The sequence below is a fragment of the Eubalaena glacialis genome, chromosome 14 (assembly GCF_028564815.1).
Source record: "Eubalaena glacialis isolate mEubGla1 chromosome 14, mEubGla1.1.hap2.+ XY, whole genome shotgun sequence".
Lineage (NCBI taxonomy): Eukaryota > Metazoa > Chordata > Mammalia > Artiodactyla > Balaenidae > Eubalaena > Eubalaena glacialis.
Window position 1 is genome coordinate 84,511,441 of NC_083729.1, and position 10,695 is coordinate 84,522,135.

A 10,695-nucleotide genomic window follows, 5' to 3' on the forward strand; every position below is an offset into this window, starting at 1 on the left:
TTGAAGGGCATTAACTTACTATTCTGTGCCCAACCTCATTAAAATGAAATGCCTGGAGGTCCACTAGGAAGACCTTACACGAAATTGTTTCCTTAATTGTTTTAAACTTACATTAAGAGCCTTATTGACAGACAAACAAAATACTGTAAAAGGAAGTCTTCACGTGAGAGCCTGTGCTCATTCCAAGGCAGTGCATTTAGAAACTTTACTCTTAATGTACCTGTTTGAGCAATTTTATATGTTCTTAATAAAAGATGTTTCAAAAAAAAATGCTTTACTGGGAACTGAAATTTAGATCTCTCCAGACTGTCTGATATTACTCTGGGATTGGTATTGATGTTTATTTTCCCTTGAAATAAGGAGAAATGTATATAACAGAAAATAGTATTTGCTGCTTTTCTCAATGATGGTAGGATGGCCGGAACGGGGTGTGAGGGTGTATGGTCAGGCCACTCAAGATGGCTGTTCTCTTGCTCTCTGTACATCCCCTGCCCAACCAGTGCTTGCTTCACCTACACCCTACTGACTTGATTGACCTTCCTACTTACTTGCCCCAGGCCCCAGCTAATGATAGCTTTTCAAAAGGATGGTGAGGGGCTTGCCCCTCTGCTGGTTTCCCTGGTAACTAATGAGCCAACCTGACGTCATTTCCCCTATAACTGGAAATCTCCCCTTCCCCTTGGGAGCAAAGACTGCCACCATGTCCTGCCCATATGCACTGCACATGGTGGGGTGTCGCTCCAGGACCTTGCTTCAGTCGTGTAATGTCCCCCCATCCATTAAACCATTGATGTCTCTGTTGCTGACTCCAGGCTCTTTGTTCAGTCTTGAAGTTGGGCAAGCAAAGGCCTTGTAGGCCTGCGGGGTGCAGCCCGACATAGGGGAAAGTTTGAATTTTCCTACGGTCCTGCTTCCTTTGATTTAAAGGAGCTTAGCACTTCTGCTTGTTCCTTTTTTGTTTTGTTTTCTGTTTTTTTGTTTTGTTCTGTTTACCAAAATGAATTTTCAGGTACTCCAGCTGAGCCCCTCTAATCCCGCTATTTTTCCGCATCTCTATTGCTTCCTTCCCCTCAGTACCTAAACACAATCAAGTTCATCCTCAAAAAAGCTTTGGGAAAAAAAGAGACCTTAACTCTTCCTCTTTCCAGTTACCACCCCTTTCTCCTTCCTTTTACAGCTATGATTTTGTTTTTCAAAAGATGACATAAACATGCTTGCTGTCTCCATTTCTGTACCTACCTATAAATTCCGCTTTAGAATTTTAAAAATCCATTTCTTCTACACCATTCTCTCTACCACTTTGTTGTTCACACCCTAACAGTACATTCTAGCCTAACTTCTCTTCCAATCCATTATCAACAAACTTCGTTTTGCTTGTGTAACCCCAGAACAATGTTGAAAAACTTTATTCTCTTTGTATATTTTTGAGTTGATCCAAAATTCTTCATCATGAGCTTGTCTTATATAAGTTGGGTTCTGCCTGTTAGACCCACCAAAACATAAAGTTGAGTAGGCCCAACAATAATCTATAGTAAGAAGTGGTACATCCAGAATTGGGATGAGCAGGGCCAGGGGCACAGTAAGCCACACAAGCAGATGGCCTAGACATCCATGTCACCTAGCATTTATGCAGTGATGCCTCTCCCTCAGCTCACACCTATAGCTGCATAGGAGATGGAGTCCCTTTATGACCAGCTGACAAAGGAGGAAAAAAAGCAAAGCTCGATTTGCTCATAGGTCAAAGTGGTGTGTGGGTGCAAGCTGAAAATGAACTGCGGCTGCACTAGAGCCCCACCCTAGGGTGATCTTGAAAGACAGTGGCAAGGGAAATTCTCCCAATGAATAAATCCTCTCACGCTTTGTGTGAACAGAAATGTAGGCAAGGTTGGAATATATATGGACTCAGGGCACTAGCAGATGGCTTGGCTGGTTGCTCAGGAGCCTGGGAGGAGAAAGAAGATCAAGGACACGGAGGTCTGGGATAGAGGTATGTGGATGGATTATGTGTTTGGGCAAGAAGTGTGCAGATGCCCACCAGAGAGCACCTACCATGAAAGAGGTACTAAACAACCAAGTAGGAAGAATGACTCACCCATTGATATCAGCCAGATGCTATGAGCCACCTCAGTACTAGCCATGAATGGAGTAGCCACGGTGGCAGGGATGAGAACAACACATGGACCCAAGAGCATGGGCTCCCATTCACAGAGGGTGATGTAGCTACTGCCACTGCTGAATGTCCAGTCTGCCAGCAATGAAACCAATGCTGAGCCCCCAAAATGGCAGTATTCCTCATAGACAACAGCCAGCCACTTGATGACAAGTTGACTACATTGGATACGTTCCATCCTGGAAATGGCAGCAATTTATTTTGACTGGAGTTGCTGCGTTCCGGGTATGGTTTGCCTTTTTTGCCTGCCGGGCCTCAGCCAGCACCACTATCTTGAGTGTTTACTGAGTGTCTGACACATTGACACAGGGTCCCACATAACATCGAATCAGACCAAAGGACCCATTGCACAGCAAAGGAGGTGTGACAGTGGCACATGACGATGGAATCCACTGGCCCTACCACATTCTGTACCATCCAAAAGACGCCAGCCTGAACAGAGAGAAGGAGTAGCCTATGAAGGCACAGCTGAGGTGCCAGCACAGAGATGCTACCAACTAAGGATGGGCATCATCTTCCAGAACACAGTTTATACTCTATCAACAATCAAGAGACTTCCCTGACAGTCCAGGGGTTAAGACTTCACCTTCCAATGCAGTGGGTGCGGGTTTGACCCCTGGTCGGGGAGCTGAGATCCCACATGCCTCATGGCCAAAAAAAAAAAAAAAGAAACCAAAATGTAAAACAGATGCAATATCGTAACAAATTCAAAGAAGATTTTAAAAATGGTCCACATCAAAAAAATCTTAAAAAAAAAAAAATCAGTATGGTGCTATGTCCCAATAGGAAGAATAAATAGGTCCAGGAACCAAGGGGTGGAAGTAGGAGTGGCTCCATTTACCATTAATCCCAGTGATCCCATTGGGGTATTTATGTCACCACAACTCTGAGCTTTGAGGGTTTTTGAGGTCCTGGTTCCCAAAGAGGAAATATTTCCATCCGGAGATGCAGCGCAAGTCCCACTGAACTCATTCACAGTTGCCACCAGGCACTCTGAGCCAAGGGACCAGCAGGCAAGCAGGAGTCACCATCCTGGCAGCAACAAGTGACCCTGATCCTCAGGAAGAGCCAGGCTTCAGTTTCACAATGGGAGCAAAAAGGAAGGTGTCTGGCAAGCAGATGATCCAGCTGGGTGTCTCTTTGTTACACCCTTGCTCACTTTTGATGGTAAATAGACGAGTGCAGCAGCCATGACCTAAAAGGGGCGTGGTGACCAGGGGCTCTGCAGAGGTGCTTCCTGTGGGTGATAGTAGAGGAGGGAGGTGATGAGTATCAGTTGGGGCCTCAAGACCAGCTGCAGTGGTGGAGGCTATGGTTCGTCCCGTTAACCATCAGTTTCCCCCCAGAAAAAGTAGAGCTGCTCCCAGAACTTACACAAAGAAGTGGATCTGAGTGGCATAAGGAGTAGCAGACACCAGGATATGCAACCCAGGTGGACCTTCATGACAGAAGGGCTTCTGCCCCTTACTTCTGGGAGTGTTGCTGGCTGACAGCCCTCAGTTATCAGCCCTCTTCAGGAATTGAGCTTCCTCACCCAAAGTCACAGCCTCTTCTCTGGGGACAGCATGCATGCAATGACTGGCTGAAGCTGGGGTATAAAGGCCTGGTCCCCTCACCCCAACTCAGGACAAGTCAAAAGGCCGTCCCAGCTTCAGAACTCTCTGTGGGGTCAGCTGAGGCCTTTGTCAAGACTACTTAGCACCTCACCTTCTCCATCTGACCAAGCCTGCTTCCTTCCCTTCCTCCATAGGTGTGGAACCTGAGAGCACCCCCAATACCACATGCTCATCTCCATGGCCAAGTCTGCTGCCCAGGGAACCCAGCCTGAATCAGGCTCCGTCATCGAGCTCAATAGAGTATGCCTGCCCACAGAGCTGGTACTGGGAGTTAGGTCACGGGCCCGCTCTCTGCCTGGAAAGTGCTAGGGGCGCTGCACACTCCCACCTCCAGCTGTCCTTCTCTGGTGCCCCTTAGCACATGCCCTTGCCCTCTGTTCTGCCCTTCCTTAGGGCCTGCAGGTTCCAGGTCCTGAACTGGACATCATCTCTCCCAGTTTCGGGATCTGGCAGAGAGATACGAAGCACCTATTTATTGGCTTAGCAATGGCATGTATAGAAACCATTTCTCAGGCATTACACCTGAGGACAGGCATTCCCCAGAGGGTTAAATGGACCCATTGTAAGTGAATTAGGGTCAGCTTTGATGCCTATGCCTTAGTCCCTTTTTCCCAAAAACTTGGAAAATAATTTGCTTGAGTCTGACGCAACCTCTGGGCTCCAACTGTCAGGACAAAAGATAGCAGTAATTGCCTTCTCGTCCCTTCACCAGGGTGTGTAAACCCAAAGCTCTATCCATCTATTATTCAGAATGGCAAGTGTTTACAATATTCATCTACTTACTCATCAGTATGTGAAATCTCTTCATAGCAGGCAATTTCCTCCTAGTTCATAACCTAAAAATAATTCATGGAAGCATCTGTTTTTGTCCTCAAGGATGGGGCTGTATATGTTACCGCAAGACCTAAGACACCTCAGACCAACTCTTCCCAGAACTAGGTCAAAATCCCAGGTGAGAATCACGTTCAGGCAGCCTCCACCAACCCCGCTTCTGGAGCAAGGCTTCCCTGCCTCATGTAGGCAAGAATTGCACCTGTTTTCCCAACTGGACAGTGGAGGGCCCGGAGCCCACGGGGTGAAGTGGTACATGACTCCTATTGCTTCCTTCCTTCCCTGCAATCAGTGCTTTTCTGACTCAGCTCAGGTTACTCTCATCTACAGCCTGGCCCAGTTCACAGTGGGAAGAAGCCCAACAGCAGGGGCTGTGCACCTGGCAATGGACCACTCATTGCAGTATAGAACTGGGGTAGGATCTTCGGGTACAGAGACGCACAACCATGTACAAGCAAGTCAAGACCCAAGTACCAGGGTCTAGAGATGCTGCACTAGAGCAGCCCAGCCAGGAGGCAAGCAGGAGGGCAGTCATTAGGGCCATGAGACAAAGGGGCAACTAGAAACTGCACCTAAGAGTGTTGGCCTGAAGCCTCTCCAGTCCCTTCTGCTTGGGACCCAGGTAAATGCCACCTTCCATAAGGCCACCTTCCATAAGGCCATTTCCACCTTTGGAAACCTTACCCGTTTCCTTCCACGTGCAAGGAATTCCACTAGGTGTAATACTCCTGTCCTCTCTCTACCCCTCTTTATTTACTTTGTCTCAAGGCAAGTAAAAGATGACCACTCTGGTGGTGGGGGGGGGGACTGGTCATGCATAGGCCAATGCCACCCCTCCACCCCTCAGTCCTCTTGGGACTGAGCTGCCTGCAGGGTACAGAATCCCACTGTTCTTGCCGAGGTGGGCTCTACCTCCACAGGGGTCAAGGGTCAGGGGAGGCTTTCTCTGGTCTCGTGTTGCCACGACTGGGTGGGTTAATCGGCGTCACTATGGGATTTGTATTAGCAGCCCACTTAGCGAACAGACCTAAAACTATGTCCACCAACCCAGCCTCTCTACCAATAATCAAGGGGATGTTTTGGCTTCTGTGGCAACTCCTTTATTTCTCAGACCCTTAAAGAGACCTTAGAACAGCTTTCCTGACCCCTTCAATCTTGCCCTTCTCTGAATTCCCATTGCACTTTTTGGCCTATCTCTAGAGTGACCTTCCATTATTTGGGTAACTATCTTATTTCCTTCCCTTCCCAGCTGAGAAGATCGAAGAGAAGACACTGGAGATCAGCTGAGACAGAGAAGAAAGAAGAGAGTAACTTGAGGAGACAGACCTGGAAACAAACAATGACGAGGCCATGTCATGAGTGTGCTAATGGGGGTGTTAGACAAGGCTCTGTCAGGGACACCAGCGAGGGGAACCCCGACCCTGCGGGGGAGGGGAAGGCTTAGCATGTGGGGCTTCACAAGCCCGGCATCCTCTCCATTTCTGGGAAACACCGTCTCAGCTGCTCAGCCTCCGTTTTCCCTTCTTTTAGTGAAAGTACTTTGATTTCCTTTTCATGGAACCACACTTCCCGTACCCACTCCCTCCTCTCATCCAAGTGATTCTATTCCCAGCATGGGGGGGTGGTTGACAATGACCCTAGACCAAGCCAGTCAGGGCATCCGGTCCCCCTAACCGCAGGGACTCATTCAGGAACAAGGTCAGTCCCAAGTTGGTCAAATCAGAGTGAACCCTGGGACATTTGTAAACTGCAGGGAAAGAGAGCTTGCTCTGTTTTCAGTTGAAATTAGTGCTCTGAGGAAAGCCTGAAGCTAAGTAGCCCCTGTATCACCATTAGGGAAAAGCCTGGCTGGGAAATGGAGCCAGCTTCCAGGAGTGGAGCTGAAAGAGTGAAGTGGTCAGGGGGCACCTGTGGAGCTCCTGAATTCACTGCATTACATGACTTATCTGGTCCTAAGCCAGTAAATTCCTTTCTTGCATGACCAATTTGTGTTTTTAGTCATTTTTCGACTTAGGTAAGATCAGAAAAGAGGTTTCAACATAAAGAAGGAACACAAGTGTTGGCGAGAATATGGAGAAATTGGAAACCTCATACATTGCTGATAGGAACATAAAATTAGAGTTACCATGACCCAGCAATTCCTCTCTTAGACATATACCCAGGAGGACTGAAAACATATGTTCACACAAAGACAGAAATGTTCATGGCTGGGACTTCGCTGGCAGTCCAGTGGTTAAGACTCCGTGCTTCCACTGCTGGGGCACGGGTTCGATCCCTGGTCGGGAACTAAGATCCCGCATGCCATGTGGTGCGGCCAAAAAAAAAAAAAGAAATGTTCATGGCAGCATTATTCACAATAGCCGAAAAGCAGAAACAACATAAGTGTCCATCACCTGATGAATGGATAAACAAAATGTGGTATATACCTATTGTGGAATTTTAGCCATAAAAATCAATGGAGGACTGATACGTATTACAAGATGGATGAGCCTTGAAAACATTTTGCTAAGTGATAGAAGCCAGATACAAAATGCCACATAGTCCATTTAAAGGAAATGCCCAGAATAGGCAAATCAATTGAGACAGAAGGTAGATTAGTGGCTGTAAGGGGCTGGGGCAGGGACAGGAATGGGGAGTGACTGAGGGGCACAGGTTTCTCTGGGGGGTGAGAAAGATGTTCTGGAATTAGTGGTGATGGCTGTCCAACCTTGTGAATATATTAAAAACCACTGAATTATACTTCACAAGGGTGCATTTCATGGTAGGTGAATTATATCTTAATAAAAATAAATGTGACAAAATGTTAACAGTTGGTAAATCTAGCTGAAAGGTATATGGGAATTCATTGTCCCATTCTTGCAACTTTTTAGCAAGTACAAATTTTTTTCAAAACAAAAGCATTTTTTAAATGCTTAAAATAGGGACTTCCCTGGTGGTCCAGTGGTTAAGAATCCGCCTTCCAACACAGGGCATGCGGGTTTGCTCCCTGGTCGGGGGAACTAAGATCCCACATGCCGCAGGGCAACTAAGCCCGCGTGCCACAAGAGAGCCCATGCACCTCAACTACTGAGCCCGTGTGCCGCAATGAAAGATCCTGCGTGGCGCAACTAACACCCGATGCAGCCAAATAAATAAATATATATATTTTTTAAATGCTTAAAATAAATTCAAAGTCATTCCTTCTTGATCCCTCAGAGTGGATCTGGAGGGTGGGATCCCCCTCTCAGGTAGTTGGAGATTAGGGATGGCAGGAACTTTAAAGTCATCCAGGTCACCCCCTCATTTACAGATGAGGAAACTGAGTCCCAGAGAGCAGTGCCTTTTAAAGGTCACACATCTTGTTGGTAACTATCTCCTCACACGTTTCAGATTGCTATTCCATCCTTTTCTCTAGAGCTGTTTACTTTTCTCCCAATCTTTCATCCACGTAGAATGCTTACCTGGACTCTCTACAAATTCTCAACATCTTTCTGAAGTATGTAGGTCCAAGGTTGGGGGAAGGAAACCCACCACAGAGACGTGTTAGCTACTGAACATGTGGTGAAGAAGGCATCACTCCAAGATCAGAAGAAATTTCAGGAGTTCTGAGGAATTAATGCAAAAACGTACCCTAATGCTGGCACGTGGCATCAGCCCCGCTGCCTTCTGCCCGTGCGCTGGGGCCTGCTCCCTCCCCATCCCGCTGGGCTGACTTCCAGATGGAGACGTCGTCGGGGTGGGACTGGGTTTAGGTGGGTGGTTCCCCCAAACAGCCAGGATGCCTGCAGGCAGTGTCTTCAGAGGTGCCAAGCACTACTCAAGAGAAGCACTGAGCTCAAAGTAGAAAAGAACAAAGACGGGCAAGTCAGAAGCTGGGTGGGCCCGGGAATGGAGCTGGAAGAAAGGGGCAAGTGTAAGAGAGAAGGAAAAGACACAATTCTTGAGGACAGGGCCAGGGTAATCAAGGCCCAGTTTGCCTGTTTCAAAGTGGGCAAGCCTGATTTCAAGGCCCAGTCCTGTTCCAAGAAAGATATGACACATGGAACTTCTGCAAGACAGCAGAGTTGGTTGGTGGCCACATGTCCTATTGTCACAGTGAGGAGGGCTGAGGGGGAGATTACAGGCATCCCATCTCCATCTCGTAGGCTCATGCCAGCAAGGATCTCTGACTGGTGTAGGCCTCGCCCTCGTGCTCACATATCCCAACCAACACTGGTGGCGCCATCTCTGAATCCAAGACCCCATGTGTAACCATCCACATCCCCGGCGATAGGATGAAGCTCCAAGTCCTTGGCCACAGTTTAGGGAAAGGGACATGATCTCAGCTGGGCAAAAGAGACTCATCCTGGTCCTTAAACAAGAGGTTAGTGTCAGCCTGGGGCTGCCGGGGGCCATCTTCACCACCTTTGGAGAGAGACTGCCTGAGTCAAAGAGCAGAGCAGAGAGACGGAGAGAAATCACGCCTTCACGTCATTGTTTGAGTCCCAAGATCTAGCCAAGTCATCTTTTCAGTTATGGGAACCAGTAAATTCCATTTAATTAAGATGGTTCTGTGTTAAGAGTTCCGTATCTTGCAATTGTGTTCTGACAATAACTTTGACATTCCAGACCCACATAGGCTGGGTCCATCCACCTAATCACCCCCCTCCAGTGGGTGTCATCACTGCTCAAAACACCAGCTCGGTGTTCCCTAAAGCCCGTCCCTTTCCACTGACAACATCGTTCTCTCAGGAAAGCCATTCTTCAAGGCCCGTATTAAATGTCTCCATCTCCATGAAGCCTTCCTGTCTCAAGGCTGAGCCTACAGTCTCAAGGGGCATCAAGTGCCCTTTGTCAGGTTTCTGCCTTCCTGACAGCTGGATCGGAAGGTCCTTTGTGGGGACAGAGCTTTGTGACCCATTAATTTAGTGGCTGAGAGCGTGGACAGCTGTGGGCGAGATGTCAGCTGAAAAGATTCGCTAGTGATCTTGAGAAAACTGCTCTCCCCCAAGACACAGCCACCTCGTCCTCTGTTCCCCAAGGTTCTCCCCCTGCTGCCCTTCACATCCCGAGTCTTCTCATGCGTGCGGCCCACTAGGCCTGCGCCGCTGGCTCCACCTCCCATCGCGTGATGGGTCAGCAGGAACTGGGGCTCCTGGGTTCCCTACTCGGTCACCTGGCTGAGACTCCAGGCCCTGGGGGCCAACTGGGCCTGCTCTTCGGGGTCCGGGCCTCCACCCCACTTCCCACCCGTCCCCCACTCCGCACACCCTCAGACTCTTCCACGTGACACCAGGGTGACCCTCCTTCACAGTCACCAGTCATTCAAATAAACCCTCCTTTCTCTTCTCAAAATCCCTCCAGGGCTTTCACTGGTTTTAGATCCTTAAACGGGGCCCCCTTGCCTTTCTCGCCTCTTGTCTCACCACGTCCTGGCCGCCAGTTGTGCTTCTGCTTCTGCTTTCCCTCAGCAGGAATTCCCCCACCCCACTTCCAAACACCCTCTTACACTAAGCTGCCTCGTCCAGGAAGCCTCTCGGAGTCCCTGAGGTAGGAACCAGCCTCCCCTCTGGGTGCAGCACTTTTCCCAGCTGTCCAGTAGACCACTTACTTCACTCTACCTTTCCGTGGTCGAGTCCATCTCCCGGACTAAGAATATGAAATCTTTGGAGACAGGGCCCCTGAAGGTCATCACATTTCTCTCACGGTGCCTAAACGGTGCTTTGTACACAAGGTGCCTTTCGTAAATGTCTGAAATGAAATGAAATGAGAGAGCGAACCCATTCCCAGCTCCCGAGAAAGACACGTACTCTTCCTGGGAATAAAAAAAGAACGCCCAAGTGGGCTGCTCCTCCAAGGGAGCCCTGAGCTCTTTCACTGTGATGCACACTGGGGCCCAGCATGTCGGCTGAAGGTGTGAATGGACAAAGGGAACGTGGGTAACTGCTGGAGGCGTTGACGTTGGTCACGCTCCTGGAGCCGTTTGCACTCACACACCTCTCCCTGGAAGTCAGTGATCATTCCCCGTGGCTTCAAAAGGAAGTGCAGCTTCTTCTGCAAGTCCTGGCCCTGCAGAAGTCTATTTCTCTCCACACAAGGGCTGGAGTTCAGAAGCCATGC